The sequence below is a fragment of the Eurosta solidaginis genome, chromosome 4 (genome assembly GCF_040869045.1).
Source record: "Eurosta solidaginis isolate ZX-2024a chromosome 4, ASM4086904v1, whole genome shotgun sequence".
NCBI lineage: Eukaryota > Metazoa > Arthropoda > Insecta > Diptera > Tephritidae > Eurosta > Eurosta solidaginis.
The window spans coordinates 901,381-927,991 of NC_090322.1; the positions used below are offsets into that span (position 1 = coordinate 901,381).

The window sequence follows — 26,611 nt, forward strand, 5'->3', positions numbered from 1 at the left end:
GCTTTGATTCTCAAGTTGAGACACTGGTGAGGAACAACGCTTGAGATTTAGAAAGTATGTTGGTTAGGTCTAATGCAGGAGTCGTCATTTCATAGCACAACTATGCAGTTTCGATACACACGAATTGATTCGCTATTTCATTCGTTGAACAAGCGGAGTAGCAACATCAAGGGAGACTATTGTTTATTTAAGAAATATTATGAATGTTAGCAAACAATGCGTGCATTCGTTTTGCTTCATTGCTCGTTAACCACCGACTAAACTACACTTACTAACACAGTCACAGTTTCAGTTTCGAAGAGCCCGGTTCTAATGTGACTGACTCAAGCCCAAATCTTTATTGTGTAGTAACTTTTTACATTTTCTTTTCCGCTTTTGTTGTTGACTAAAACCGTTATTAACAGCAGTCTTAAGCAGCTGTAATGGATATTTAATGGTTTTTATGGAGCGTGGATGACTAGTGACAAAAAAAAAAGTATAGAATTTCACACGTAACCGCAAGCTTTTATTAACAAAGCAATTTGGTGTGGTAGGTACATATTATGTAGACAGGTTATATAATTTAGGTTGATCGAAGTTTGAGTGCGTGTAGTGATGTTTTAGTAATTTCTGATAAGCAATATTGAAGTTTGCCACATAACAATAATATTATTCCAGCGGGTTATGCCTCCGAAGAATTTGAGGCCGAGATTCACTTCTCATACAATTTGTGGTGTGCTGCTTTCGCATTCTTCCAAGTAATTGGCGGCCCACATGTTTTATGCTGAGTCTGAACAAAATCTGCTAAGGCAGATGAATTTTGTTGAGGAACTTTTAATGGCAGATATAGACATGAAGGGCTTTGCAAACCATGGCCTAGGGGTGACTCCTTTTTTGAAACATTTTCTTATTTTGCTGCTAATTTTTCCGTCAATTGAGTCGGCGACATTTGGTTATTTAGGCCAACATACTACTACTATAACAAGGCGGACGCCATATCGTAAAAAAAAGTACCCAATCGGCGTAAATTCTTTTGAAAAGTAGTAAAAAATTACTTATTTTAAAACAAGTTTAAAGTATTTCTCTCCTTCATAGTATTATTTCCATGCTTGATCTGCATCTGCCAGTTCAAAAACGCCCTATATCGGCGCTTTTTATTTGAAGAAAATATTATCCCGGAATTCCGTTTGGAAAATGTCCTTTCTAAATCGGAATTTTCTTCATGTCTTATCTCACTTCAAAATGTATTGAATTTATGCTCAGATCGGTTTAAAAAAAACCCTTAGAACGGTCTGCATACAAATTCTGATATCGATCGTTTTTTCACTGGCAGCTGAGATAACGCTGATATTCCACTCAGCAGTCGATTTACGCCTGATGTGCCTGGGTCACCAGTGCTGAATATTCGATGACAAATCAAATCAATTCAATGACTTTCAGAATTTATCACCTCGTGGGTTGGGTTAGAAAAATGTTAGCGCTACCAATGCTTACTTCTTTCTTTGTACAGTTTCTCGTTCTCTTTGTTCTCATGTAAGAATATTCGCGAGTCTTGCTTTGAATTTAGTAATCACTTTACTTTTTTGCTTCGCACAGACTTCCTCTATCATAAATTCTTTTCTTATCTGCAGTTTCGGTGCTGATATCGAAGCAATTTAGTATTTCGATTACGTTTTTTGCTGCTTTCAAATTAACTTAATTAAATCGTTCACAAAAGCATTCTAATTTATCGCACAAGCAATGGTAAATTCAATTTCGGTTTTTTTTATTATTCTTTTCACGCCAATGTTCACTTTCCTTTGCTATTTTAAAATAATTGGCTGCGCCGTAGAATCACGTTGAGTTTGGTTGGAAATTCCAAAACTGACTGAAAGAGCGATAATAATTTGACTAACTTTTGCCGTTAACTTCAGTCTGAAGGTGGGTACTGCGGTAGGTGGCGGTGTCGACGCCGACATCAACGTCACTGCCAACATCAACGCCACCTACACGATAACAGTCAACTATTTTACTTGGCCTAGGTAATGTGTAATTATTATAAGCGAAGAGGTGTGCGAAAGCACTACGTAAAGCTGCCAAAAGGTGAAAAGCAGGTGCTTCAAATGGACTACGAACGCGTCAATGCCGCCTGATAACATAAGAGAGGAAAAGTTCTTGTGCGACTGCGACTTTAGCGTCGGAGCGCAATGATATGCGTTACCGTTTGTTGACCATTCGCCTGCACTCAACGGCAGGTAGCTCCAACTCGGCGCTTTTATTATTTATTTATTCAAGTTTAGCAAATATTTTTTCGGATGCCCGAAAATGTGTAAACAGGCGGCGAGATTAGCGACTTCATTTGCATTAGCGTGCGACGATATTTTTTTATTTATTTATCTATGTATATCAAACTCTCTCTACCTTCTCTTCAGTTACTTGTTTTTGTTATTATCACATTTCATTTGAGTGCCATGTAATTATTGTTGTAGTCTGAATGGCGTTTAATTTGTTTATCAGTTAAAAGTTTTTTATACTCAGCTGAGCAGAGCTCACAGAGTATATTAACTTTGTTCGCATAACGGTAATCCGTAACGGCATAAACTAATCGAGATAAATATAGACTTCTATATATCAAAATGAACTGAGCGAAAAAAGAAATTTATTTAGCCATGTCCGTCCGTCCGTAAACACGACAACTTGAGTAAATTTTGAGGTATCTTAATGAAATTTGGTATGTAGGTCCCTGGACACTCATCTCAGATCGCTATTTTAAATGAACGAAATCGGACTACAACCACACCCACTTTTTCGATATCTAAAATTTCGAAAAACCCAAAAAGTGCGATAATTCATTACCAAAGACGGATAAAGCGATGAAGCTTGGTAGGTGGATTGACCTTATGACGTAGAATAGAAAATTAGTAAAATTTTGGACAATGGGCGTAGCACCACCCACATTTGAAAGAAGGTAATTTGAAAGTTTTGCAAGCCGTAATTTGGCAGTCGTTAAAGATATCATAATCAAATTTGGCAAGAGCGTTACTCCTATTCCTATATATGTGCTAAATAAAAATTAGCAAAATCGGATGACGAACACGCCCACTTTTAAAAAAAAATTTTTTAAGTCAAATTTTAACAAAAAATTTAATATCTTTACAGTATATAAGTAAATTATGTCAACATTCAACTCCAGTAATGATATGGTGCAACAAAATACAAAAATAAAAGAAAATTTCAAAATGGGCGTGGCTCCGCCCTTTTTCATTTAATTCGTCTAGAATACTTTTAATGCCATAAGTCGAACAAAAATTTACCAATCCTTGTGAAATTTGGTAGGGGCTTAGACTCTAGGACGATAACCGTTTTCTGTGAAAAAGGGTGAAATCGGTTGAAGCCACGCCCAGTTTTTACACACAGTCGACCGTCTGTCCTTCCGCTCGGCCGTTAACACGATAACTGGAGCAAAAATCGATATATCTTTACTAAACTCAGTTCACGTACTTATCTGAACTCACTTTGTATTGGTGTAAAAAATGGCCGAAATCCGACTATGACCAGGCCCACTTTTTCGATATCGAAAATTACGAAAAATGAAAAGAATGCCATAATTCTGTACCAAATATGAACAAAGAGATGAAACATGGTAATTGTATTGGTCTATTGACGCAATATATAACTTTAGAAAAAACTTTGTAAAATGAATGTGACATCTACCATATTAAGTAGAAGAAAATGAAAAAGTTCTGGAGGGCGAAATATCTTGGCAGGAATACTGTTTGTGGTATGACATATCTAAATAAATTAGCGGTACCCGACAGATGATGTTCTAGGTCACCCTGGTCCACATTTTGGTCAATATCTCGAAAACGCCTTCACATATATAACTAAGGGCCACTCCCTTTAAAACCCCTCATTAATACATTTAATTTGATACCCATATCGTAAAAACACATTCTAGAGTCACCCCTGGTCAACCTTTATGGCGATATCTCGAAATGGCGTCCACCTATAGAACTAAGGCCTACTCCCTTTTAAAATACTCTTTAATACCTTCCATTTGATACACATGTCATACAAACACATTCCAAGGTTACCCTAGGTTCATTTTCCTACATGGTGATTTTCTCTTATTTTGTCTCCAAAGCTCTCAACTGAGTATGTAATGTTCGGTTACACCCGAACTTAGCCTTTCTTACTTGTTTTGTTTGTATTTGTTTTGGAAACGCGTCAAATGGCGCAGGTATGTAATACGATAAGCATAGCACGATCATATCTCTCCCCACACTTTCTTCTACGCCACTTTTCCTATGGGTGGTGATCGTAACGCTTCAGTGCAATGGCGTCGATAATTGCTGAATGTCGGAGGGACTTAAACGCGACATCAGGGAGAACAAGGCGTCAGCGGTTTCGATTATACCTTGTAAATCTCTTCAGAGCTTTTTCTCCCGGGAGGGGGAGTCGATTTTAAACAGTGTTTTTGGACGTGCGATAGAAAAAGGGATTGATCCAAAAAGTTATTTAAGCGACTTGCCTTTATTTTGGTCCAATTTGGACCGGAATTTCCGAGCCTCTTACTCTGATTTGATCACTAAGACAAACGGCGTTGCCCAACATTTTAAGCGAAATTCATAAATGTCCGACTGTTGCTCTAGAATTTTCCCGATTTCAGAATAAGAGTTAATTTTTTTCGAACCCCCTCTTGTCGTGCTATAACGCTAGGTATTAACTATAGAACGAGAAAGTTATACAATCATCCTCTTACTCATATTTAGTTTAAGTGTTTGTTGGAACTTGAAGAAGGAAGTGATGCCAGATTTTTCGGTTTTTTAGATAAGAATTAACACTGAAACAAAATTTGTACAATTCTATTTGATAACTTAATTTCACAACCGCTTCAAGCGATGGTTAAAACAAAACTGCATTCTTTGTGCCATTCAAGAAAATTCGTAACATATAAAAATTCGTTTGGGTGGCGCTAACCCAACAATAATCAGCGCTGATCTTATACAGTCTTTCAATTAGTTACTTAAGTATAATAAAATAATGTTTATATGCACGTATGCAAGTACATAAGTATGTATGTACGTGGGCACTGATTTGTATTGTTAATTGATGAAACAACATCTCTAAGTGGGTTTTGTAATACTCATTTGATTCATTACTGCAAACGGATAGGGAGCGGTCTACTACCAATTTTGGCAAGCATTACGCGCCACGCTTCTCAGCAAGAAATTCTTTATCGATTAAGCCATAACGCTTTTGCGTTCTATATAAATCAAAGATCTTATATCTAAGGAAGCTCCACCTTTGTTTTGTAAGTCATTTAAGTTTGGCAGCTAAAAGCAAAAGCGATCACTGCACCTGTCAGCCATCACTCAGAGGATGAATGAAGCCAGTGGCTGGTGAGCTCATCAATGAAAATAAAAAGGTGTCTTTTAATAAAGTTACGCATTGCCGCGCCTAAAACTTTATGTAGTTATGTCTCGCGTCTTGTTTCAACTAACGCGCGTCCTACAAACAGTTTATTAAACGCTTTTAAGCTTTTCTTTTTTTTTTTTTTTATTGGTGGCGCGCAATTTAGCTTCTGTGGCACGTACCCGACACGCAAAATTACAAGCGCTTTTACATATGCGGGTTTTGTACTGTTCGTGGTCGGCTTTGTGGCTAAAGTGTGTCAAAAGTTGTGCATTTGTTTATTGAATAAGGGAGTTGGTTCAATAAGATGCGGGTTGCTTTGGCATGAGCGATTGCGTATGAAGCGTGTTTTTAAACGGTTTTATTTAGCTTGAGTTAACAGGCAGGCCGCATGCACGGCCGCACGGCCGTTGTGAACGAATCTTGTAATTGAAATTTAAGTAACTTCCCGATAAGCTACAAGCTTGAAACTTGGAATATAGTTCAGAACCCGATGACAATGCAATAATAAGAAAAAAATCGCCGCTAGGGGGCGCAAGGATCGAGATATTCGCAAAATTCGCATTTGTGGTCCGATTTGGCTCATGCTTGTAACACATAATACATACAAGAATAGAAAGCGACCTATGATGTCCGATTTGGCTCATATTTGGAACAAATATTACATACAGGCCGGTAGAAGTGACATCAAAATATTTTGGAGTTGGAGGAGGAACAACCATACGTGGCGCAGAGTCGAGTAAAGTCTTTGGATTATGTATTGAGGACTTTGATTGTAATAAATTGTCAGGAAAGAGTCCTTGTAATTACGAGTCACTAAATGAACTAAATAGAATGAGAAATAATAGGCAATTAAATAAAGACTAAAAACTTGAAAGTAAGATAATAAAAGAAAATTTTTTAAGTTAAACGGTTTTATTGAAAACAATACTTACATGAAATAATAATAATACGAAAAGCTAGAAAATAATTAGGTAGGTCCTAGGTACTAGTCATCACACTCCTTATCAATCTAGGGCGTTGATCAGACAATTAAATAAAAGCGTTGGAAGCGTCAAATTTCTATTGATAGTCATATATAAGACCAACTGAACCTTAATCAGGTTATGCTACGCCTCACATTTTTAGAAATTTCATTGTCTGATCAACACCATAGATTGATGAGGAGTGTGATGACTAGTACCTAGGACCTACCTAATTATTTTCTAGCTTTTCGTATTATTATTATTTCATGTAAGTATTGTTTTCAATAAAACCGTTTAACTTAAACATTTTTTTTTAATTATTTTTTTTAAATGCAATGTTGCACAACTCGTAATGGCGAACTAGCGCTTGGTACCGCTAAAATATCACAAAAACCCGAATAATGCTTTTTCAAAGAAATATTCGAAGGGTCTTATGCTGTTGAAATGCTGTAGGAAATAGGCTACATAACAGTCCACACTTTTTCATCCAAAACAAAAATTAGCAGACGTTAAACCACAACGCGGAGTAGACGGAACTGGTTTTGTTCATTGGGAGATATAAGGTTTCGAATTGGAATTATCTCAAGCTAGGTGGTGAAACCCTGCAGGAGAAGCACATTTTAAAATATGTTGAAATCATTTAAGACAGCAAGTTGTGGTAAGAGCTCAATGTTGGAAAGATAGTGAAAAACGCCTTCACTGTATACCTGAAGCAGAATGTTAAGGTGTACGTGAGACCTATGTCCCTCCATTTGTCATTGGGTACTTAGAGCGCGCGTATGCATATAAACAATAACCACCAAACGGGAGTCTTGAAAACCACTCCTATAGCAGCACTGTAAGCTATTCTGCACATCACTGCGCTTCAGTGGGGATCTTAAGCCCGCAATAGAGATGGAAGGGACGCAAAAGTTAAGCTGCGGAAGATACGATACACCTTTATACAGATGGTTTCAAACTAACTGAAAGGGTAGGGTCTGTGGTATACTATGCTAATTCTGTAACTAGGCGCCACATCACAGGTGTGCCATTCAGACGGTAGTGGTATCACAGAACAAAGCAGGAGATGTACTGAAAAACTATGTAAACTGCAAATGCGTACATACACTTTTACATTGACAGCCAGTATATTATTACGCCCTATGAAGAACTGCATCAAGTCCTCAATCGTCTTGCCTAGCTTGGTCATCTTTTTTTCTCTAGGGGGGTTTTGCTGGTTTAACGTAGTTGACGCCTGCTTAATTAGGTCACTTAATGTTGGGGTGCCTGTTTGAGCCTGTGTTTGCTGTCGGAGCTCTTTTTGAATAGCTTCGGTGTAGCACCCTTCGACGCTACTTGCTTGCTTTCCGCCTCCGCTCCTTTGAGTTGCGCTACCACTTGCGACGTATTGTTAAGACCCCAGCCGACGGGCCACGTCTTTCTGGAGAGAGTGGTAGCTTCCTTCCTGCGATTGGTTTGAACGCCATTTTTTTCTTCTGTGACGGCTATTAAGACAATAGTCTTGATTCGAGTGTATCTGTACTCGAGTGCAAAGAGACACTAGAAGGAATTATAACAGAGAAAAGCTCATACCTATAGATTGGTTATATGGGCATAGATGATAACGAAAAGTCGAATAAGCAGGCAAAGGAGGGCGCATCTATTGAACCATATACGGTAAATGTCTCAATCCGATTCGATTTGTCGAGCGGACGGAGTGGCTTATAGCTCTTGATAGCGTTCCTTAGTGTCATATTCTGTGTATATGAGATCTTTACTGACCGGCCAGCTTAACCTATCCTATAGTGATTCGTTTTGTTAGTTCCATATTAAAGTAACGCCGTTTCGAGTGGAATATTTTAGTGTTTTTTAAATGCTCTGCCTCGTCTTTTTTTATAAATTCGCTCTAAGATCGCTCCATCACTTAAATTAAACAAAAAAAAAACTCATTTCATCATAAATCAAATAAATTTTTAGCTGGTATGGGACGTATATGAAACAAATTTTGAGAAATTGCGTTCTTCAACCTATTTCTGAGATTGGGCGTGGCAGGTGAGATGCGACAGAAGCGTCAATATGCATTAGTGCTGGCATGTTGATTTCGAAGCAATGCCAGGACTTTTGACCTTAAGCTAGGTAAGGGTACCTACCATACTAACCCAACAATGCGATAGTGTTAAACAATTCCACTGTCCGGTCATCACTTCACCGGAAACTGAGAAATCGCCATTAAGCCACATAAAGGTTGGTTACATATTACAGTTATTACTGAGCTTACGAAAGTGTATGGTTGATTTGTTTTATGCAATTTTTATCTCCTTTTATTAAATTTTCTTTTTGTTTATGTTTTAATCAAATTTAATCATTTCCTCACACAAATTTCACTCATTCATTTTCTTTCCAAACAAATTTTTTTCCTGTTTGAGTTGTTGTTATAATTACAGCGCTTTTTGTAAGTTTTATAGAAGGTGAAGGTAAACCGTAACGCAAACATTGATTAAAATACTAAAACAAAATTCAAAAATACCAACATTAGCGCATTAAAGCGCAGTCGCACAAAGGTACGGGTGTGTATGTGTGTGTGTATATGTGATTGCACGGGCAATTAAGCACACGAAACTTGGTAAAGGAGTGACGTGTCAATGGCTTCGCAATACTCAATGGCTGTTACACCACAACACATACCGTTACCGTTATATGTATTGCAACAGTGATTTATGGCTTTGATAAGGTGACATTGATGAGCGGACAAGCCCCCATTAACAATTTTCGACCGAATTAGTGTAAAAGGCATTCGTAAAATATTTCTGGCTGCAACGCCTCCACTGCCCCTCTAATGTCCAATAGGCGCTGAGCTGAAGGACGGTGGATGCCCTGGGGCGAATTCAGCGCCGTTTAATCAATTATTTTATCGCTAGCACGCTTAGTGACGTATTGTTTGTTGTTGTTGACGAAGTAATTTAAGTAATTTGTTTGGAATATAAATACCAAAACATTTCGTTATCATGTCAATGCAATCGCAAAAATTTTTCGTTTGCTTTTTTTCTTTTAAATTTTTTTGTGTAGTTCTTGTAAGACTTGAGTAACTGATATCGTTGTTGTTGTTGTGTTTTTAATTTTGTGAATGTAAGCAAAGTTTGTTGTTTTAAATTTAGATTTTTTCACTTGTTTTCGATTGCTTTTCGCGTTCGTGTCTGACGGTCTAGCACCAATTTTTAGGTGCGTCCCAGCAGTGGCACCGTCAGCCGCCGCAACCTTAACTTTGACAATGTGTCTGCGATTTGTTTGTGGGCCAATACCAAATATGGTGGCAAGCGCTTTGTGATTTTGTTTTTGGTTTTGCTGTTTTGCAGAATTGGAAATTGAATTTACACAACAAAAGGCAGCAGTGATGCACTGATTCACATACCGCAATGAGACAAAACAAAACAAAAAAATTGGCAATTCTTTGCTGAGAAATCCAAAGAAAAGTGAAATGCTTAGCGAAGAAGCGATGAAGCATAAAACCGCAAAGAAATTCAATGCAATGAGATTGAAAAGTAGACAAACGAAAAGCGTTGGAATTGAAGCGGTACAAGCCGTTGGCGCGAAAGTGTTCTGCAAACTCCCAAAGGTAGTGTTGTGTGCACGCCGCCCCTCCGCGCTTGCTAAGCTTTGATGATGCTGCTTGAAGCGCTTTGACGTTTTGATTTTCATTGGCCTCAATTCTCGGCTGCAGAAAACGTGCAAATGATGATTAAAGAGAGAATGAATGAATGGTTAGGTAAAGAGAGAAGATATGAAGACTAAAGAAGAGGAGATAGCGCGAAGTCGCATTGAAAACTCACAGATTTGCAAAATACATAAATTTGACGCAGAAACGAACAAAGAAATTATTAATATTCAGTGAATTCCCATTAATATTTAGATGACTAAAATACACAAAAAAAATTTGGAGAGTTTGCTTGCTCACGAACCGCGCAGCCGCAAGGTCGATTGTTTTTGAAATCTCTTTATATGCAAAAAAATAAATTTAACATTAAATTTCAAGGCTAAAATTGTGACCAAAAAAATAAGGCCCGCAACTTTTCCCGTTAGCCCTTTGATAAGCTGTAGATTGCAATATTTTTTTGCTAAAAACATTCATCAATATGCCCTAAATTTTGGAGTGTTGCACACAGACTTTGTTGTTGTAAGCACTTTCTTTTCTACTCGAATTATATTCGCCGCTTTCGTTTGTGTGCATTAACGTCCAATCAAAACCGATGATTAAGAGCAACCGAAGGCAAAATGCCGTAAAGTTTAAGATTTAAGGAACCACAAAAAAGCCAAGCTACTTAAAAAATGATGTTGTGTGCACAAGCTTCACGCTAAGCGAATATGGGATGCGATGTGGTAAGGTGAAGTAAGCATAAAGTAATGAGAAAATGCGAATAAATCCCAACTTTCCAATACTTGCCTAAACTGTCTGTTGGTGTTATGTTGTTGTTGCAGATAAAGCATCACATTAAATAAACTTGTAGCGATGATTCACAACTGAAAGCGACCACTAAATGACTAATTACACACAGATAAAACACAACATTTTGTTGCAACCGACTTTTGAGAGTTTTTTTTTTGTTTATGTCGGAACTGCACATCAGCATGAGTAGAAAGACGTCAGTGTTTCAGACTACAGAATGGTATGTAGTCGCTGTTTGCACTGTTTTTGTGGTTGACTCCCAACATATCTACCTGCTCGGTCTGACCTATCACTGGCCAAATAGCCATCTCTTTTCCAAGAAATTGCATATGATCTGTCATCTAGTAGTAATAGTGCACTTCGGTTGTCGCTGCCTACGTAGAATGTCTGCTTGTTCTTCTGGTATCACCAACATGTCTGGCCTATGGCCTTTAGAATTAAGAATATTGCACCTGGGAAGACAGTGAATTCAACCGGAGCTTCTGCCAATTTTTATCCATCAACAATTTGTTGATTCGGAATTCACCGTTTGAGCAATGAAATCAACAAAAAAAAAATCATACGTAAGCCATAGCTCTGCTTAAGAATACAAATGAATACTATTAGGTTGAATTGGTATTTCCCTGAGGACCTCACATAGACTGAACGGCTCCATAAAGTAAGCCATCTGCTAACTTAAGGATACCAATAAAAACTGTTAAAATAAAAGATTTGCGTAAACATAACAGCGAAGGCTGTTGATACTAAAGAGATTTGTAGGTTCATTGTTGAAATGACTAATGAAATCAATTATTTTAACAAAAAAATTAGTTAGTATTGAGTATCTGTAATTTCTACAGAATATTGTTGTCCTCAGACCAACAGTTCCTTTTCTGTTGAAATGACTAGACGAATATGTGCTCTTGCACAAAAAGACTCGATTGATTAACCATAATGGACTCAGTTCTACCGACTGTCTGTTAGTTCAAGAACAACACATCCGATTTGCTGATTTTACTTTCATCATTTCTTTCTGTGTTTTTTTAAGGTTTTCAAAGCAGATTTTTCACGTCATTGTTTTTAAGTCGGCTTCACGTTTATCATAAAATTGTTGCATTGCCAAAACTTATTTAAAGCTTTTGAAATTTTGTGTCTTAAGTGAGGTTAATATAATTATGTACACTGAAAGAAATGGTGCTAGTAAAATCAACAAATCTGTTCTGTTGTTCTTGACTTAACGGAGATTCGGTGAAATGGATCGAATTATGGTTAATTCGACCGAGTTCTTTGTCAAGTGAACAAATTAGTTTAGTCATTTCAACATATTCTGTAAAATTGACAGATTGCTAATCAATCTAACTGATTTTTCTGTTAACACAACTGATCTCACTGGTCATTTCAACAGCGATAAACAGTCAATACATGAGCAAATTTCAAAGAGAATTTTGCGCCCACTGCGCTCTCTAATTTGTACTTATGACGATGGTGCCACTTGTTAAAAAAAAAACACCAAAATAAGAAAACCACCAAATCGAAAAAACATACAAAATGGGAAAACAACAAAAAACTAGTTTTTCAGTTATCAATACAAAACGAAAAAACCCTTTTTTGAATTTACTCTGCACAACACTGCAAAAAATTATGCGATACCGGGACACCTATTTATCCGGTACAATTTTGCAACTTCTCCTCCAAGCGAAATGTAAAATTGCGCCCTCTTGTTGCAAAAGTTTTGTTTGAACGAACAGGATTTTTCCAAAGTTAGTAACATTTTGTTCAAGTTTTTACGAATTTTCACTCACGCGAACGAATCTAATAAGATAATAAAAAACATAATTTTTTAATGTTGATGTTTCCGACAACAAAACAGTTTAAGTTGTTTTGTAATCGTTTCAACTTAAAGTGTTACGAAAATTCAACTTGCCGAATTACATGTAAAGTTACTCCAGTGGTGCATTACCTTCCTGCGATTTGATTCTTTACTTTTCTATAACTTATAAGTTCTCTTTTTAAAATGTTACGTCAAACATTATACTACAAGTTTTGTTCGAAACAATCAAGTGTGGCAACTACATGCGAGAGAAGAAATTGAGAATGAGCTGAGCTGCAAAGAATTGAGAATCAGTTTTGTGACTACTATTTTCATTTCTATTTGAAAAGCGAAGTTCAAAACTATAAATTAAATAAATTATAAAATATAAAACTTGGTGAAAGTGCGTTTAATAAAACAAAATAATAAAGTATATAATGTTTAATGTGTGCCAGCATATTTGATGTACGCGCAATTGAAGTTCGGTTAGTAAGTTCGTACGTATGTATGTATATATAGCAAGCATGCTTATTTATGTATTCACATATTTACGTATTGTTTTTTTTAGGTACTTTCGTACAAAGCTGTCGCAACAATTTTTTTTTGTTTATTTGACTACTAAAACGGTCAATTACAAATCAATGATTAGTGCGCAGTTGATTCAACATCTTGTTGCGATGGATAAAAATTGACAGAAATTTCCCGTATTTCGGTTGATTTTACCAGTCTTTTTCTTTCAGTGTACTATCTAGAATTGCTCCTAGACATTGACGGTGTCGGATTTGCGCCTTCCTGCTATAGGTAGAGTCTCTATTGAGCCTCAGCTAAGGACGTGCCAAAATATAAAACTAATATCATTAAATAAGTAAAAAAACCCTTTGTAATTTTAATTACATTTAGCAACTTCTTCACATTCATAAATTTTTTAACTTAAATAGCGCTGCATGTATCGAGATTATATAACACGGAACAATTGCACCAAAATAAATGCACTCTCATGACAGCCAAGTAAAAGCTTCAATTGTCTACATAAATAAAAGAAGATAAGTCGACTGGTAGGCGGTCAATCTCTTTCAATTGAGAGAACGACATTTAATCGCTTAGAGTTGACAGTTTTCATTTGATCATCATTGTCCGTTAGCGTTAATCTCGTGCGTCGTCGCCTCTTTTGTCACTTGCACTGCGCATGCGGATGTGACCGTAATATTTATGTATGTACAAACACAAATATATTAAGTCTATAATAACTACTTGAACTCATTGACGGTGCGAATAATAAATTACATATTTATGATTGTAGCAGCGACAATGAATTGCACTTACAATTGTAATAGATAACTGTATCTTATAGTGTAAAAGTCCTGATTACATTCACGACGGCGGCTACAAAGCGACATCTGTCAAACTCTGGCAGTTGGTAATTTTATGGAATTTATTTTTGTTCAAAATATTGTCAAATGACGAGCATCCATGCAAGGCAGTCAGTAACTAAAGCTATGCATTTCTGCTTCAGAAGTAGACCTGAAGTACCAAATACTCATCTAGTTCGATTGTATTTAGATTTTCAGCACTATAGAAAGGCAGTTAAAAGCATGCAAAATAAGTTGAGGCTGATATAGTTATGGCACTAGAAGTGCACCAGTTCAGAACAGGACATTTTCCCTGCAGGTCATTTTATTAGTTGCATAATGGATGCTGAGGTGGAGTTCTTTAATGTTTAGACTTGCATGGTAATTTAAAAAGTGCTATGGGGTCAATAAAAAACGTTTCAATTATGCTCAGGTCGTTGCTGGAGCAGCCATAACATCGTGATAGAGCCAAGGACATTGTAGAGAACCCCAGAAGAAATTTAGTTTTCAATCGATTAGTCACCGTTCATCACTGAAGTCTCATTTTCTGACGGGTCCGCAGATAAAAAATACATTGATACATTACTTCTAATCGAAGTTATAAGTACTAAATATTCTGTTTTCTCTCGTTTTTTTTACAATTTTCGCAATGTGGAAAAATCAGCTGAAGTAATTAGCGCTTTCTCAATTCAGGCATAAGTATGAAGCCCTCCCTTAATACTTATTTCATTATGAATCGCTTGGATGTTGAAAAAATTGGATGGGTATAAAAAAGGGATGATCTGTGACGTTTTCCTGAAACGGAAATCACAAATACTAACAACTTCATCAACAGCTCTGGTTGGTTGTCGCTTAAATCCTTTTCATTTCATGTAGTCCAGCTTATGGCATAAGAAGACGAGTTTATGGCATCAAAACGGCTTATTTATGGCTAATTTGTGGATCTCGATTTGTCATTCTACCTTCCTATCCATCACCATAAATTTCTAAGAAGTGTCTAGGGATTTATGCAGGTTGACTGTGGCTTTGGCCTGGTAACAAGAACCGGCTGTAGTGTGATCCTGATCTAAGTTGCTTTGGTAGCGAAAATACATTGCTTTACAAAACAAAAACTTCAAATACAAATTCACTATAAAAATCAAGTTTGATCGCTCTTCTTCTCGATCGTCCAGTTGCTAAGGTAACCTTGTGTTCATAGCTCGTTTAATTTGCAGATACAACGAAAACAAGGATACAGTAAACCTCTCCAGACATCACATGAAAGTTTGATAGTTTGAAAATTCGCTATGCAGGAAGTATCAGTCATCGTTTCCACTTCTGCATATCTTGCTAATCGACTACATTTTCGTATATTCTGGTCGTCTCTATGACACATACAAATTCGTTGCTTTAAATTCAAGTTGCGCCTTTCACAATTTAGAAATTGAATGTTGTATTAGCAATCATTAAGCATTTTAAAATAAAATAGCACACACATGCATACATACATATATGAAAGAAAAGGTGCGAACAGTTGCGAACATGAAAATAGTAGTGGCAATTTTTATCAAATTTCGTTGATTAAACTCTTTTATTATATTCCATGATTTTTGTATCTGAAACTAACCTCGAAAACGTTTTCGAAAAAAAATCGAAAATTCGAGAGAACCTAAAATTTTTATTTAAGAGTTTTCTTATTTTTTTTTGAGTATGCAGTTTTAAAAATCAGGATAACAAAGTATAATATGCGAGTGAAATGGTGTGTGGGAATGATAGTGGGAGTAATTTGAGAGCTGGAGTGGTTATTGGAATGGAAATAAGAGTAAAAATAGGAGTGGGAGAGGAATTAGGGCTGGGTGAGGAAGTGGGGGGGAGGGGGGGGGGGGTAGTGGATGTGAGAGTGAGATTACGAGCGGGAGTGAGAGTGAGAGGGGGATAAATAGAATAAGGGATGGACAAGAATAAGAACAAAAATATAAGATTAAGTAGAAAGGAATGGACAAAAGAGAGAAGAGGGTTGAATGTAGGAAAACCAATTTTCGGGCAGGACAATGTCTGCAGGGTCGAAAAAAGAAGAATTTGACCGACAAAATTTTATAAAATTTGCCACTTATATTTTTGTGCTCGCAACTGTGCACATTTATGACATACTCTCGCTGAACTATCATGTGCTTTATAGCACTTGCTTCTTATCTTAAAACGGACAACTATCGAAGAAAAACATACCAAATAGAAAAAGAGGCAATTAAAAAGTAAAAAAAAAAATTGTTTAACTTTCGATACGGGAGCACCGTATGCTAATTAGTCAAAGCAGTGTACTGGGGGAGGGTCTACGGTGTAAATTGTTTTTTATTTTTTTGATAATTATAATGTGCGCGAACATCTGTTATGGGAGCTCATTGGATGGGCGTCGATCAGCTACATATGAACGAATGTATGTACATATATATTTTAAAAAAATGCTTTTAAAAACGTAATAGAAAATTTAGAAAATGTTTTTACACCAATACACAGCGCACTCGTAAGTGTAAATGGGCGTTATTAGTTGCAGGTTTTCTTGGTTCATGATCCTACTTTCAATTATTCTCTTAATTTTCCTGCGCATTCTGCTTTTAGTTATATTCTTAGCAGCTAAATATTTTATTTATTTATATACAAAGTTTAATTTAAATTGCAAAAAAAGAAGAACCGGTTTAAATTAAGAGTGTGATTTTAAATGATTTCAGCTGTCAAAACTGTCTCATCAGCATTGCTTGTGTCAAAATATGATCAAAATGAATTAATGTTAATCTAAAAACTTGTACTTGTTTTGGGTTTTTTTTTCCACAGAAGTTTTAAAAAAGACAAGAAGATGCGGATTTATATGTTTTTTTCTTGTTTTTTTTTTATTTAATTATCAAGTTATGTCTTGAAACCCTGAACCAACGGCATTGCCAATGGCCATTCTAGGCTAAATAGACACATTCCAAGAGTTTACGACTTGCGCCTACTTAAGTATACATTTGAATTTCATTTTCATTTGCGCAACATCGCGCTTGACGTGTGGAATGCGATGTGAATCACTGGCGCGAATTTTCAGCGATTTTTTGTTTTTAGCATTCGATTTCGTTTTTCATTTACAAGTGGCAGCAATGCAAATTGAAAATTTTATGGGGTAACATCCTTGACCTGCGCCACTACGTTAATATTTGAATATAACTGTATTTACGATTAGCTCACGTAATTGAGAAATGTTGCGTCTGCTCCGCACTACACCCTGCGCTCATTTGAACGAATCAAGAGCAGGCAGTGATGCACCAGCCAAACGAATTCGCTCGCCGCACTGCACTGCTTTTTTGTTGTTGTTGTTGTTTTTGCATTTTTGCGTGGGTTAATTGCCTGCATCTCCGACAGCCGTGTTTCCTTTTGTGCTACTTTACACATTTTTCTTTCAAGTAGATAATTTTAAATTTTTTATTTTGCATAATTTTTCAAGACTTTATTTGCTGTTGTTTTAATTTGCTATTGCAAATTTGCATAGCAATTACTGCAATCAACAGCATTTAAGCATTTTCGCGTAGGCATCAATGATTCGCCTGCATGCAGATGCACGATTTTAATGACGCCAAAGCAGGAGCATCGACTTTGGAAGTGAAACAATAAATAAAAATGATTATGATAAACGCGGAAGAAGGGCGTCAAAAAAAGAAAACTTTGAAATGAAAGTGTAATTTTCCTGTTGCAAAGTCGTAAAAAGTAATATTAGGGTGTATCGCATTTGCTTTCGCTCAAGACAAGTTTCGTATATATTTCTTGTGTGGAAAATAGTAACAGCCAGTTTCCTTTGTTTTCCTGTTCTCTATGAAGCGGCGTCACTTCTTTGCAAGACACGAAAGTCAGATTCAGCAATGCATTAGAAGAAAATTTGTTAAAAATATTATATTCGAATTGAAAATGCACTTGAGCGCACATTAAAAAGAGAAAAGAACCCTCTCAAATAGAATTGCAAATTCCATTTAAAAAGTCATAAATACAGTCACTGTTATGTCTGTTATATAACCGACTGTGTTCTTACAGGGTCGTTGCCCACGAAATAGCAAGACGAACATATATATATTTCTTGGCGAAACCAGGGCTCCCCTGTGCGCGCTTGCTAGAAAAATCTTCAGAAAAATGTAGCAGAAAGCGTATGAGTTTTCTTGAGATGTGTATACTACTTGACAAAGGACATTTTTCTTGAGCGTTTATACAAAAAAACGCTCAAGAAAAATGTCCTTTGTCAAGTAGTATACACATCTCAAGAAAACTTATACAAAAAAAACGCTCAAGAAAAATGTCCTTTGTCAAGTAGTATACACATCTCAAGAAAACTCATACGCTTTCTGCTACATTTTTCTGAAGATTTTTCTAGCAAGCGCGCACAGGGGCAAACTTCCTTTTCGTGCTTTATTATGATTTTTCTGAGTAATACGGAATCAATTGGGCTATTCACGTAGAAAGGTCTATCACTTTATTACAAACACAACATAGACAGAACAGAAATAATTTTTAAACAGATAAATTGATAATCATGATGACGTGAATAGACAAAATGTTTCATTCATGATTTAGCAGGCTTGAATTGGAAAATAGTGTAACGAATTTAGGGAAATTCTGCTAATATTCGAATCGCTGAACTTTCGAATAAATAACTCCAATATTCAGTATTGCAAGCTGGTCGTTATTTAGATTAGTTTTGCAGTACTTCACAATTATACTTCACAACTAATAGCGTGTTTAAATCAAACCGATTAGGCATGCCTCAGCTTGCGCTGGTTTTATACTCTCTGTTGACTCGGCCGCATATTTCTCCAAAGGTATAGACGTTTCACCTTCTAGAACTGTTGTATCTCCTGCTGGTAATTGAGCTATATGCGTGTGAATGTGTGAGTAACAACTTCGGCTGATGACTACATGTGTGTGTGTGAGATATCTCTTCACTTCGAGCTGCTGGTTATGTGTGTGCATGTACATAAGTTTGATTGCTTACTGTATTTGTTGTTGTGATTATTTACTAACAGCATAGTGATGCTAATAATCGTCACAATACGAAAGGGGAATTAGTTCATCTTTGTCACTATCACTATTTGCCTTTAAGTACCGTGGAAATTTTCATGTTATCACTCGGCTTGTCTGATTTCTACAGATACGCTGAGAACGCGCTTAGAAGTAAGCAATATGTGATATGTCTCTCATACCGCCATTTGTAAACAGCTGATTTTGAAAATATGACTGCCATATGCTAGCCCAGTTACTGGAATCTTGCTATTTGGCACACAAGATATTCAGAGGTGTCATGGAATCTGATTGATGGCAGGATCGGGTTTGAAAGCCATGAATATTGCTGTAATGAATTGAACACAGTTTGGTTTCGTGTTTGAATAATATTTTTTTTTTCTTTATCTATAAATCTAATTGGAACATCAAACTGAAAATTTCACAATCCATGACGGAAACATTTATTGGTTTCAAATCCGATTCAGGCAAAAATCGTATTCCATGACAACCCTGATTGCGTTGGTGCGTTTGGCAATCAAGTTTTAGTGACAGGGATTCTGGCGCAGATTACTTTTCGACTACCCTAATGGTATTTTACATATGTATGTATGCAAATTCATTGTCGTATGAATTTACCTCTTTGTATTTGTAGATTTATTTACGTAATTGTTTAATTTTCGCTCTCAGTGTTTATTATATTTACTTGCACGCTACGTGCCACATGCAACACTTTGACAACACAAAAAACACGTTTGTTTTGTAAACAAGTCCAGCCACGCACACATACCTACATATGTACTTACAAGTGTGTATAGGATTACTTTTATGGGTTTATTTAGCAACATGCAAACACCGTAACAGAGTAGGTCGATTGTTTGAAGCATATGCTAGAACCACAGGGTTCGAACTCAAGCTTTAATCGCAGGCGAGCACAGTTCCTTGACGTGCCGGACGCCGCCGTTTTGGCTACGAAAATATTCACCGAAAAACTCGTTTTCCTTTTGAAATCGGCATGGATCTGAGGGTTCAGCCAATTTTCTAAAAAATTTAACATCCCGCCTCCAGAAGCTAAAGTTCGGCCTTAAAACCATTACTGTTGAAATAGCAATTATTGTCGAACAGATTAAAGCACATTCCGTAAGCAAATAATTGTCAGAGAGACGGCAGTAAAATATTTTTTCATTAAGTTAACAAATATTACAATAACAATAATAACAAAAGCTTAATGATCATACAGATGCACAGATATAAGCGTAATTCACACTCAGCGAATATAAAATTTACAAACACGTAATGCAAAAGTAAACGTAACGAAGAAAATTGAAAGCGAAAAATTACCAATGAAACAACGGCGCAGCGTTTACGAGTTTGTTGTTGAACGGGCTTATCCGTTCACTCACAAAGATATGCCGTTTCAGTTTATTTCTATAGATCAGTGTTGCTCATTGTTCACCCCGTGTCCACTGAAAAAATATTTTTCAATTAGCAGAGTTGAATTTCGTCGCTCCCAAAGAAAACCGGCATGTTTTAAATTGTCATGGTTCATGTTCTCGTGGAAAACTTGCACAGCTCGTTATGAAAGACTAGCACGTTTCAGTAGTTGGTGAAAGTAGAAAAGAGAGAAATCGAGAAAGTGAAAGAGCACGGAGGAGAGCCAGGAATCAAATATTTAGAGAGGGAGGCCAGAAGAACCAATTTTTTTTTACGAAACTGCAATATACAAAGCCTCTGCTTACTAAGAAAGTAGATACATCGCCGAGAGAAATATTATCGAGCAGGAAAACGTCTCAGTTATCACTCTACATCTTATATGTAAAGATGAATGGGATGTTAAAAAGATGAATGTTTCCCAAGGCAGCCGGTTCTATGTACCGGAGCGACTCGAGATTTTTCCCGACCAAGGGTTGTCATTTCAGTGTAACCCCAAACCCCATGTTAAAAATTGTATAGTTGGAGTGGGCTTGAGTTCGGAGGAGTGAGGAAGATAAATGGAATAAGAGATGGACGAGAATAACAAAAATACTCGAAATGTAGGCAAACCAATTTTCGGGTAAAACAGAGCCTACAGGGTACTCTAGTGTCTTTGTATATTTTTACCGGAGTACCAAAACTTACCATATGCTCCCTAAGATCTCTGCGATTATATTACGGACAAAATAAGTCAAATCATTTTGAAACACTGATTTTGGTAAATTTATTGAGTGCAGCTCATCTGAGTTCTCACTTCGTTCATCACATGCTCAAGACATCATTCAATGCAAGTGAGCATCACTGACTTCGGTACATTTGCAGTTGTAAATTCATAAGCACACCTGTACGTACCGCTGATGGTGTAGTACTTTTAGTTTGTGTGTTTATTTGTGCTTTTACACCGTTAATTGTCTGCAATGGAGTTAAATAAAAAACCGGGCTAACGGTTGGAGGAGTTGACAGGTACAGCTGCTTGGACAAATGAGCAAACAGTTACAGCGACGAGTTCATAATCGGTTAAGTGGTGCGCGCAGACTGACAGTTAAATAGGAGGCCAAAAGACAAAGATACATTCAGACAGACAGACGGACTAGAGTTTCAGAGACGCTGAGCTGATATTTTACACTTAAATTTTGATTTTTGTTTGATTTGTGCGGAATTTAGCGCCACTTGTGCTGGAGTCATGCAAAATAAGTAAATTCCTAGGAATTCACTCATACACTTACAAACAAACTCACTTACCAACATACAGTTCCTCAATATTTATGAGTGCAGTTGGAGCTCGCACATCTATCTGAGCAGCTATCGCCCAGTAACTCCAGTATTGTTGGTTTTATTTGCTTTTGACCACTCGCTAAGTCGGCACAATTAATTTATTTGGTTTATTTTTGTTGTTTTTTGTACATTTTTGTGTAATATTTCTTTCCTCATTACGCACATACGTTAATTAAAAATGCGCTTAAATGCCCGATTGCATAACAAAGTTTAATGAACGAATAAACAAACTTAATATATTTTTGTTGGAGGCTTTCAGTTTCACTTTCATTTATGTCTAATGAAGATATTATCTTCTGCGAAACCTTGCTAACTCGTTCATTGCTTCCTCAGTCGGCCCATGCGATTTTGTGTGCAATTTTGTGTATCCCGCGCTGCACTCGACCTACTTTTTGGTTAAAAGATTGTTGAACGCAGAAAAGAGGTTTTAGGTATGAGGTTGCCACATTGACCACTCATATTCCCCGAAGGGAGGTATGTAGTGGGGAATTAACATGGGACAGGAATCTGTTAAACCTGCTCAAGAATGGATTCCGGCTGTATGAGAGCCAGAAATATATACTGCTCAATCACTGCAGCGCTTCCAGCCGAGGTCGCTGCTATAATTGATGAGGTAGATGAGATGATATTCGCAGCTCTAACTGTTTAGCAATTTAACATCTACTCAAATAGTCAGATGGCTACCAAACGCTAAGCTCTGACACCGCGTGGACCATCTAAATCGATAACACTTCCAAAAACCTTCAGAGAGTGTCTTTATCATTAATACAACAATAACCGCGAGGTCATCTGAACGTGACTGCCAGTGGCGACTTTGAGATTCCGCTCTATTTGCTCCCTGCTTCTGGACAGGTGAATCTCTAGTCAGCTAATCAAGCTCTGGGTTGGCACCACCTACTGTCGGGCGCCGAAATCTTTCTGGCCCGTTGTTGACTCCATCGATCGATCGGCGGAGCTATTATGTTTTATAAAAGCATATACTTCGTCTTTCTTGAGAATCTAGGTGGTGCGCCATAAAATAATGGACAGACACAACTGTGTTTACTGTATGAAATACGACGAGTTAGAATCATCACTTTATATTCAGTTGTCCAGCCCTTGCGAGGACGAGGCGTAAATATATCCCTCAGGAGGTATTCGCCTCTCCGCAGGAACTTTCCAAGATCGACGCATACCTTATTCTTAGCCTCTTGTTGATCGTTGCTGGACAGTGATTCGCTAAATAAATGGAAGCCAGTTTCACCGTTGAAGTATACGGTAACCCAACGTATCAATATAAATTCAATCTGTGGCATTTTTAGACGAGTCACGTGCAGTTACTTTGTTGTTAATTTTAATATGCTGCCCAGCCCTGAGAAAAATATGGAACCACTACCTTCCACTATGAATACGTTTTTGCTATGAAAACATTTCTCGTATTGCCTACTCGATACAAGATGGCTGAGAACATGCATAGACTGGCGATTTTCTAGACTCCTCTCCCTCGTATTTGTATTTAAAATATGTATCGATGAAAACCTTCTCGTACTTTGAGTTCAAGGCTTGAGGTTTTCATTGATCACGCTACTGCACTGCGTCGACGCAGTCACTGCACTTTGTATGTGAATACCTGAGTATATATAGTAACAACAACAACTCGAATTACTCACGCATATCAACAAGGGCAACAAAGTGTGAACACCAACAACTTCGTTGGTCTGCATTTATTTGTTGTCGCACAGCACGTTATTGTCATTTGTCACTCGCATTTAATAACACTTAAGAGAACAGCCAACCGTTGTGGTACGGCGGCCGTAAGTCAGTCAAGCCAAGTAAGTAGTGCACTATGGGTCATATGACTTTATACGATGCTCAAATAAAAGGCTTCCGAAGTCAAAACGAGAATTATGCATTTTAGATCGGTAATGATGAATAGAGTTTCCGCCCTTACACCCTATCAGGTAATGAAACGTGGCAGATTTTTCATTATTAATATCGTCTCCCACTTTTGGAGCTCACTTTTTATAAATTTGTCGTGTTATTTTGCTTTTTAACACAAAAACATGCTAACTAGCCCATAGTGCGTTGTTAAACAATGCGCATACGCCGCGGCGGCAACTGCAACTAGAGCAATTTGAGCTTGAAGTGCCGCGCATGGAATTGACTTACCGCAGGCGCGTTACACATACACACACACACTCACACAGTTGTACGCACGCGTATTAATAGAAAGAAAAATATACAATTTGGAGCATTGAACTTAAGAATATTGCTTAAACATGCAACCGTTGAATGGCAACGTTCGACTTGGCTGTGCGCCGCCACCAATTTTGCGGTTCACCTTGCGCCAAAGAGTGCGAGACATTCATATGGATATTTGTTTGTGTTTGTATTTGTGTTCACACTTACGCCCCAATTCTAGTGTGGTAACAACATTCTTCACCACGGTAACGAAATCATGTGGCAACTTTTACACCCTTTTGGTATTCTACCTGCGAAAGAAGCCGGATAATTTTTTACTCACAAAAGTAGGTGGTTACATCGAAATAACCACACAACAGCTGTTGTTCAGAAAAGGGCAAAACTGAAAAATAAAGAATTGTAAGCGCAAATAAGTAAAGATAATAGTAAAAAAGTGTTTCCTCTTGCTATACATATTTGTTTACATTATGTACTTTCACAGAATAAATTACATATACATATCGTCCCGTTTATTCGTTAACCTCGTATCTACAAGTGAGACATTTTCGGTAAAGCGAATACGGTTGCCACACCATGTTTTCATTGGGACCAAAACTCATCGAAAAAAAGAACCAAATTTTTTGTTTTATTTTATTAGTATAAAATACAAAATTTTAGGATGTTTCCATATAAAATTTTACTAAACACAGTGAACACTTCCCTTAATTCAAGCTGAACAAACAAATATATGTGCATGCAACCAAAAATGGTACTATATTTTGACATAGGGTAAGTCTATGTCTTCCACCAACCAAACGTTGTGAACCTAGTTTTGGTCACAAAGCTCTTGGTTCCAGCATTATGTTATTGATTGCAATGAAATAAAATGTATGGTACAGTTAGGTTTTAGTAAGAAACGGTTCAAAATTTGCGTTCTGCTGTTGCCGAACTATGTATGTGGAAAACTCAGTAAATCATAAATGAAACTAGGCAATTTTGTTAGTGCTATTTTTATAGATGCTTACCTTTTCTCTTAGCGTTTAAACTTAATATCAGAGCCTAGATTCGGTAAGTGTGAGTTTTGATCCCAGGACTCAGGGATTCTGCTAGCACCTACGGGAATAATTTTATACAAAACATTTCTTCCGAAATCAAATCTCTTTTGCATTTGCTTCTTTCTATCTTCGAGTTAAAATATTTCTTGTGCGAAGATACTTAGTTTTCAATTACCTTGCGTGGCTTAACACCACAATAGTCCTGGAATTCCTTGAACTCATTGAGCTGGGTGAGAAAGATTTAAATATCAAATTTCCAAGCGAGAAGTAATGCATCGAATTTCTTTGTATAAGTTTTGAAAGTGTTAGGCTCACGACAGAGTGCTCGCTATAAGCTATGCTAGGCGAGAAGAAATTTTTATTTTCATATATTTTACATAGTGTTGTATAACCGATCGAAATATCTAGCCGTTATTAATATTATTATAAAACAAGAGTTTTTTTTTTTTGATTAGTCGGTTATTTCATCAACAATTAACGACAATGTGTTTGCCAACACTTTTCTTTTTAATGCCTAGCTTATGCCCCTATTACCGTTTACAACTCAACTCTGGTTGGGTTGAAATTTCGCAATTTGGTATTACAGATTACAACTCAACCTGTCAAAAAAATTTCGGTTGAGTTATCTAGTCAATCAACTTTTTGTGGCATTACCGTTTAAAACCTTGTGTTGGTGTAGTTATCAAAGACATCAAAATCTTACAACTGATCACTAGCAGTTGTCTCATACAATTTTGCAGTTGTTTTGATAAAATGTGACGTTTTACAATACGGTTCACCACCTAATTTTTAACAAAAATTTTAAAGTTGGTATCAAAAGACGCGTTTCGACCTCCGATTTAAGAATCCGAAAACAAAAATTTCTAATAAAATCTATTTTCATGTGGTTGTTGTATTTTGCCAGATTTTTTGTACACACTAATGCAAAAAGGCGTTGGACCCACCCAGGGTTATTTTTACAAATCGCGGCCAAAGGCCGCCAAAGCAGAAAGATAATCTGTGAAAAAAAAACTGTGGAACGGGCCTCATATTTCGAGTCATTTTAGGGGTTTTTGTAAATATTTTTCGACAGAAATAAAATTTTTAATTTCCGCTTTCGAATCCTAAAAACGGAGATCGAAACGCGTTTTTTAATTTTTAATACCAACTTTGATAAGAGTTAGATGGTGCACGGGCTAATAAAACGCTACCAAAAAAAAAAAAAAAAATTTAAAGCGGGTAGTTAAACCTTTTTTAATCAAACAATAATCAAGAATTTTGTACACATTTATAGAAAAAACAACGCATAACCGAGGATTACATTGAATAACTTTTTGACTTTATGGAGCGCCATTCCGAAGTTGGACGGGGCTGGCCGAGGTGCCGAAGAGATTTCATATAATATCCGTTTTGCTTTAATAACAAAATCACTTTTGCAAATGCTTAAATTTCCGCCACAAATTGATCAGCTGTTCATTTATCTGTCAAATCATCACTTTCCGAATTTGGCAACTAAATTCAACTTCAACTGAAATAAGTTGTAATTCGTAATACCAAACAGGAGTTGAGTTGTCTTAAAGTTGAGTTGTATACCGTAATAGGGGCATTAATTATATCCTAGGTGAAATGTTATTTTTCTGGTACATTTTACTGACTAAGCAATTTTTTATGGTGAGAGTTCCATTGAAGTAAATTCAAAATTATATGGGGGCTAACGAAATTGTGGCGAATTTTTGGGCAATATTGTGAATTTTTACCTGAGTGAAAAAGAAAGAAAAGTA

The 26,611-nt window shown here is 36.8% G+C and overlaps 1 protein-coding gene across 11 annotated transcripts in view; it reads right to left on the bottom strand.

The window, feature by feature from the left end:
* The window catches only part of LOC137248391 (uncharacterized), a 130,773-nt gene that overhangs the window by 23,535 nt on the left and 80,627 nt on the right, over window positions 1-26,611 (bottom strand). The window contains exon 1 of one of the 11 annotated variants that reach the window (XM_067779329.1): window positions 4,721-4,745. The exons of 9 other annotated variants lie outside the window; for them this stretch is intronic. The gene's annotated coding sequence lies outside the window, so the exon portion shown is untranslated. Of the gene's footprint in view, window positions 1-1,473; window positions 1,852-4,720; window positions 4,746-26,611 lie in introns of those variants that run through there. One more of the 11 variants, XM_067779327.1, reaches the window with a different exon arrangement.